This window comes from Haliotis cracherodii, unplaced genomic scaffold (genome assembly GCF_022045235.1).
Source record: "Haliotis cracherodii isolate W230 unplaced genomic scaffold, xgHalCrac1.p SCAF_13, whole genome shotgun sequence".
In the NCBI taxonomy this organism is placed as follows: Eukaryota; Metazoa; Mollusca; class Gastropoda; order Lepetellida; family Haliotidae; genus Haliotis; species Haliotis cracherodii.
The window spans coordinates 34,042,584-34,049,077 of NW_027266268.1; positions in this window are offsets into that span (position 1 = coordinate 34,042,584).

Sequence of the window (6,494 nt, forward strand, 5' to 3'; positions counted from 1 at the left end):
CGTGAAATATGGGCGTGGGTTGCTCCCATCTGTACCATACCCAAGGCTCGTTCACGTTGTTCGACTGTGAGTCGTGGCATTTCTTTTGTGTTTTTTTTTTATCACTATGGATGTATGACTTGCCGTTGCAATCGTTTTATACCCTTACCCGCACGTGCATTTGCAGTTGTCCGTGGTGCACATGTTTTTCACTTTTTCGCGTGTTATCTCGCAAACATGTCACAGACGATTAACATTTTCTGCATACACTATTGTTGTATTTAGGTTATGTGTTTTAGATAGACTTCATCGAAAAAATATTTATACTTTGTGTGAAATTCATATTTTCAGTTGGTAAAGTTTCTTTTGGACGTCAGTTTACATTGTTTATTCCTAATGCAGGATATTTACCATCCCCAAACACACTCGCGTGATAACCTCTATATAGTTGCATTTGTGCATATTAAATTATGTATTGTGTATACTTGCATTATTCTTTCAAAGCTCTGTTCCACAGAGAGTAGTCTCTCATATAGACCCTGAAACTAAAATAACCGAAAAATCTAAAGCATGTCTACAATATTTGACAATATCTTGATTTCTTCAAATGAAGAGATTCACTCGACTCTTTTCTATTATATTTTAAAAATTTAACTACGAAATCTTACAATATTTCATTTCAGACACTAAATGTTGGTCCAGGCAGAGGGATCTACCACTCCTACATAGGCAAAGACTTACAATACGATAACAGCAGGAAATAAAGCCGAGCTGTCTGCGTGCTAGTTAAGAACCAAACGACGAGTGAGTGACTTTAAATTTAACGTCGCATCGGCATTATTTCAGCCATATTGCGACATGTATTCTCCCTGACAGAGCTTGTTTTGTACGTTAAACAACGAGTCGTTTATTTCTTATATGACATTTCAACATTATCAACAGCCTCTTTAAGGATGTTAATAAAATGTACAAACTTTAAAAATATTTACCCGTATTCAAATAATGATGAATCCAATCCGACCTCAACAATGTCGGACAAGTCCATTTTATAAACAGGTTTGTTAGCTTTGGTATTTCGCAGATATTCTCATAATTTTCACGTCGATTATTTGTTCCTTTTCTCCCACAACCGATTGTCATATCTCTTTTGGATGCGATTTTTCGAGGATTGCGATCATTAGAGGATTACATTTATCTACGTTGACCAGATACTCATGGGTCTGTCTAGCAATGTGGTGCTGGGGGCACATTTTATGCCGGGTACTCATGGGTCTGTCTAGCAATGTGGTGCTTGGGCCACATTCTGCGCCGGGTACTCATGGGTCTGTCTAGCAATGTGGTGCTGGGGGCACATTCTATGTAGGGTACTCATGGGTCTGTCTTGCAATGTGGTGTTGGGGGAACATTCTATGCCTGGTACTCATGGGTCTGTCTAGCAATGGGGTGCTTGGGCACATTCTATGTAGGGTACTCATGGGTCTGTCTTGCAATGTGGTGTTGGGGGAACATTCTATGCCTGGTACTCAAGGGTCTGACTAGCAATGTGGTGCTGGGTGCACATTCTATGTCTGGTACTCATGGGTCTGACTAACAATGGGGTGCTTGGGCACATTCTATGTAGGGTACTCATGGGTCTGACTAGCAATGTGGTGCTGGGTGCACATTCTATGCCGGGTACTCAAGGGTCTGTCTTGCAATGTGGTGCTGGGGCACATTTTACGCCGGGTACTCAAGGGTCTGTCTTGCAATGTGGTGCTAGGGCACATTCTACGCCGGGTACTCAAGGGTCTGTCTTGCAATGTGGTGCTGGGGCACATTCTACGCCGGGTACTCAAGGGTCTGTCTTGCAATGTGGTGTTGGGGGCACATTCTACGCCGGGTACTCATTGGTCTGATTAGCAATGTGGTGCTGGTGGCACATTCTATGTCGGGTACTCATGGGTCTCTCTAGCAATGTGGTGTTGGGGCACATTCTATGCCTGGTACTCATGGGTCTGACTAGCAATGTGGTGCTGGGGACACATTCTATGCCTGGTACTCATAGGTCTGTCTAGCAATGTGGTGCTGGGGGCACATTCTATGTAGGGTACTCAAGGGTCTGTCTTGCAATGTGGTGCTGGGGGCACATTTTATGTAGGGTACTCAAGGGTCTGACTAGCAATGTGGTGATGGGGGCACATTCTACGCCGGGTACTCAAGGGTCTGTCTTGCAATGTGGTGCTGGGGGCACATTCTACGCCGGGTACTCAAGGGTCTGACTAGCAATGTGGTGCTAGGGCACATTCTACGCCGGGTACTCAAGGGTCCGTCTTGCAATGTGGTGCTGGGGCACATTTTACGCCGGGTACTCAAGGGTCTGTCTTGCAATGTGGTGCTAGGGCACATTCTACGCCGGGTACTCAAGGGTCTGTCTTGCAATGTGGTGCTGGGGCACATTTTACGCCGGGTACTCAAGGGTCTGTCTTGCAATGTGGTGCTGGGGGCACATTCTATGTCGGGTACTCAAGGGTCTGACTAGCAATGTGGTGATGGGGGCACATTCTACGCTGGGTACTCATGGATCTGTCTAGCAATGTGGTACTGGGGGCACAGTCTATGCTGGGTACCCAGGGGTCTGACTAGCAATGGGGTGATGGGGGCACATTCTACACCGGGTACTCAAGGGTCTGACTAGCAATGTGGTGCTGGGGGCACATTCTACGCCGGGTAGTCATAGGAACAGTACAACGAAGATTTATCTTAAGGAGACACTCTTTGCTGTATAGCGTGACGTATCGATCTATTTCGATCAATGAAGGTGTATATGGATTGAGAGTACAGATGTATACGGACATTTGCGCACACACTTGAAACGGTCGTTGATATGGAAACACAACATTATTGACGATAGACATATTAAGACCATGTTTGAAATGTTCAGTTTTCTATTTATATAATTTTGTGGGTTTTTTCTCACACTCAACAAAATTTCACCAATATGACTATATTCTATTGGCATATAATCATGGAGTCAAGTGATTGGTAGCATTAACAACGTCCATTAACGTCACCGGAATGCCATACAGCGTCAGGCAATCCATTCCATAGCCTCGTGGGGCGGTGGGGTAACCTGGTGGTTAAAGCGATCGCTCGTCACGCCGAAGACCCAGGTTCGATTCCAGACATGGGTACAATGTGTGAAGTCCATTTCTGGTGTCCCCCGCCGTGATATTGCTGGAATATTGCTAAAAGCGGAGTAAAATCAAACTCACTAACTCGCCTATGGCCTCGTACGAAACTCAAACGTTCAGATCTGAATGCCATCGTAGATCCTTTCTATGTAGCAACATCCTAGCAACATCCTAGAGCTACATTTACCTACAGTTCATTTACCATGTTCAATCGTTACATGTCGGTACCGTAACCACTGTCCATGCCTTATGTCAAGCCGTGTTCTCCTCGTCTTTGACTGATACAGGGACGTTAAAATAGCGTTTGTTTGTACGACACTTGTACGTATGCATGATGCCGTTATTGTCTAAATATGATATGGTTGACTGGCCCTTCAGAATACAACAGTTCATCTATCTTGTTCTGAAACGCCATTCACTGTTTGACACATGTTAATAAGTAGCTAGTGAACATGGGTACCCGTGAAGATCGGAGTAGACTAGGTCTTCAGTAATCCATGTTTGCTGTAAAAGGCGACTATGCTTGTCGTAAGAGGCGACAAACGGGATCGGGTTACCAAGGCAACCTGTACTATGGTCCCTATGGCCTGATCTTCAGAATAAAATATCGGTATCTGTTTCAGTACAATGTGTCTTTGTTCTAAGGACAACGGCCCACATACAAGCCATCAGTGAATGCATTTAACAGTATTTCAGTTATATCACGGCGTGTCAGCTTAATGTGGGAGGAAAGCCCGAAGTGATACAGGTCTAGGACGTTTACCACTTCGGTGAAACCCACGAGCACGGGTATGGTGCTGACAAACCTAGAAACATAATCGGGGCGAACCGGGATTCGAACCCACAATCATAGGTTTCTGCACAGAACAGCGAATCGCGGCGCCTTAGACGACTGGGCCACCCGTGCCCCCTATAGGCACAGACTCTTCAGCAACAGCATCAAGGAAAATATATTTAATACCTCTGTTGTTGTGACACGAATCTTTCCAGCTTTATTAATAGTGCCTTCGTTTTCACGAGCTTGTGATTTCCAACAGCAGATAGTATGTGGCGGTAGTTATGCTCAACATTCCTAATACACAATCGTTATCGCGATGTCACATGTAGACATCAGTATGGCGGCCCACTGTAAATGTATCAATCAATCTTTATATACTGAACAAAAACGTATTTGGGGGATATTTTTTATGAAAGTGTGTGCTCAGACTTCATTAAAAAAAACCACCGAAAAGGTTCCTGGTCCCTAACTTTTTATGTCCAGTATACATTGTATCAAGGATGCCGTATGTCTGTAATACAATAACTAGTTACAATTGGGATACCTACAGGTAAAGACACTATAAAAACGCATGGCATGCAAAATTGCAAAAGGCACACGAATAACTTCCTTAAATTACTACACAATCAGTTGTCATTGATACATTTATTGTAAGAATACGAAGATTGAGAAATTATTTTCTCATTTATGTGCAGTGGACAATCAAGGGAAGAATCAAATGTGTGACAAATTATGCGTGTTCTTACCAGTGACGAGAATACCTCTGGCGTCATTGGTGTGTGAATGAATGAGTTTTGTTTAAAGGACAAGTGATGGCTTTCTGCTATTTCTGTTAATCCTACAAAAAGAAATTTGGCATATTTTGTTGAATGTGTGAAATGTACTTTGATCGTGACATGGTGAATAATTAAAATAACAATTAACAATCGTTAACTAGCGTTTTATTACTAACATCCTCTTTGTAAATAAAACACCAGCTGCACTCAGCCATATTCCACACAATTAATCCCCCGAGTAAACAACTGGAGGCAACTCTAAATGTTGTTACTAAGGTGACAAAAATAGCGGACACAGTAATCAAATGGATGAGCAGACAGAAAAAGACATAATGTATAAAAAAAAATCTAAGATAAAAGCAGGCAGACGGGTCGTCGGCCCGATAGTCATGATCGTTGAATTTCCACAGCGCATCAAACACCCGGAACCCGTTTTAATCCCAGTAAGATGAGTACCCTCAGTGGCGGAATTTTTCGTTTTGGTGACGATTTCGCCTGTCGTTTTTATTGTCTATTTTTTGGTTAAGCATTAGTGATTCAGTATGCCCTAAAGTATTAAAATCTGCAAAGTTGCTTTTTTGACTTTGTTTGTCCTTTAACGCGGCTGTGAACACTATTAAAGTCCCGGTGTGTGGGATTGCCAAGCAGCCTGTGTCAGCTTCTAGACGTTGACCACCTGGGTGAAACTCACGAGCACGGGTAGGACGCTGACATGTCTAGAAACATACTCAGGACGAATCTGGAATCCGATCCTGCATCATTGGTTGAGGTCATCAAACCTATGGAATAGTTCATGCAGAAGGTGAAACATTAATTACTTTGGGGGATGGCTGTCTATTTACATACTCACCGCGGACGGTGATAGTATGTCCTATAGTATAGTAATATTCTATGTTGCGGGGGCACTATGTGGAGCCTTCCAGACTATATAAGGGGACAATAGCGTGTCTACGTATCTCTCACGCATTTCATCGCATCGAAACCAAGTTTGAGGTTTGCTCTTCCTATCATCAAATTTTGTATTTGATACTGACCACCGCCATCATATTATATTTTGTTTTGATATTGTGTACTGCCATTGTAATTGCTGTCCAGTAATTTGTACTGATTTGTAAACGTGTTAAACATCTGATGATTGTATACCCCTTGTTGCGTTCACACTAAGTTCTTTTTCGCACGAGTTCTGGGTTAACATATTGATTCAAATTGGGAATCGTAACCATGGCATCTACTGCTTAGCCTCAAATACAACAGCAAATCGCTACATGAATCAAATTCTTCAACCACACCTTCTACAGCATGTTTATCGTCGTCGAAATGAGCGTTTTGCCTAACAGTGTGTACGTGAATTCGACAATTTCGGTGCCGGTAGTGTCATGGTGTGGGAGCCATATCCTTCACCAGGAGATCTGACTTGGTTGTGGTTCAGAGAAATTTGACAGCGAATCGCTACATGAATCAAATTCTTCAACCACACCTTCTTCCAATCATTGACCGCCATATGGAGCTGTTTCAACAGAACAACGCTCCACCGCAGCTCGTGTCACGGTAGACTACCTACATAATGCAAACATCAACGTTTTGCCCTGGCCGTCGAGATCTCCAGATCTCAACCCAATCGAAAACATCTGGGATGAACTCGATCGACGTGTACGTCAACGTCAGAACACATCGCAGACACTCCCACAACTTGCTAACGTGTTACAAGCAGAATGGCGCATAATTCCACAGGACAGAATTCGTATCCAGTCAGTGCTGAGGAGATGCAGAGCCGTGATTGCTTCCCGGGGC